The sequence below is a fragment of the Cynara cardunculus genome (genome assembly GCF_001531365.2).
Source record: "Cynara cardunculus var. scolymus isolate 2C chromosome LG 2, CcrdV1, whole genome shotgun sequence".
NCBI lineage: Eukaryota > Viridiplantae > Streptophyta > Magnoliopsida > Asterales > Asteraceae > Cynara > Cynara cardunculus.
The window spans coordinates 9,659,991-9,661,227 of record NC_037529.1 but is presented as its reverse complement, the minus strand read 5'-3'; positions in this window follow the sequence as shown (position 1 = coordinate 9,661,227).

Here is a 1,237-nt window from a genome sequence, read left to right as displayed (position 1 = left end):
ACACAACCAAATCTTGGAATAGGACCAAGAATAACATATACCTTTAGTATTTTAGAAGATAAATGTAAAGAAGTAGCTTTACAAGAACAGTTAAAAAAGAACGCTTACGCATTTTGTAAAACAGCTATATATATTCCACAGGCATACGGTCATTATAACAATAAAAAGAAAAAACTTAGAAAAAGTACTACATATAAAACAAAATATAAACCTTATAATAAGGATAAATATGTTAAAAAACCACAAACAAGAAAATGTAAATGTTTTATTTGCGGCGATGAAAAACATTTAGCTAATAAATGCCCCAATAAAAATAAAAATATAGAACGAAGTAATCTTATAGAACAAATAGGAGAATATAATTTAGAAMCAATTGAAACAGACAATTCTGATAACGAATCAATATACAGTATATATAGTGATGCCGAAGAAAATAATTCAGTRACAAAAATTACATATACATATACCAATATAGAACAAGAAGAATGTCAACATAATTGGRTATATAAAAGAGGAAATAATTATATTAAATGTTTTAATTGTGGATATTATCCTAGTATAGATAGAAGATCACAATGTAATATATGTTACAAAGAAATTTGTTACATWTGTCTTAAAAAACTATATAATATAGAATTAAATACCGAAAAAGACTATAAAAAGAAAAATATAGACACTGAAGTTTGTACTGAAAAGGTTGAAAAATTAGAAATAATTGCAKAATTATATAAATTAAAAATAAATAATCTAGAAGAAAACATTACAGGTATAAACAAAATAATAAATAGCTTAACAGAAAGAATAGAAGATTTAGAAGCCCAAACAAATAAAAAAGAAGATATTTCTCAAATGTCTCAAGAACAAAATAATGATATAGCCTTCATTAAAACAACATGTTCAATAAATATGATTAATATACAATGTAGATTATGGTTGGATAATAACCAATTGATAGATCTAACAGCATTAGTAGATACAGGTGCTAGTAAAAGCGTAATTTCACACAGTTTAGTGCCAATTAAGTTCATAAAGAATTAACATATAAACTTCTTACACGTACAATTGAAAAACGGCTAGTACAAATTAAAAATTATATAGAACCAGCAGGAATACAATTTTTAGAYTTTGCAGGAAATTACAGTATTAAATATGYTATTCCTCAAATAAATATAAACCCTCAACACATACAATCACAAGATTTTGTATTAGGATTAAATTTCTTATTTAGTTTAAATGG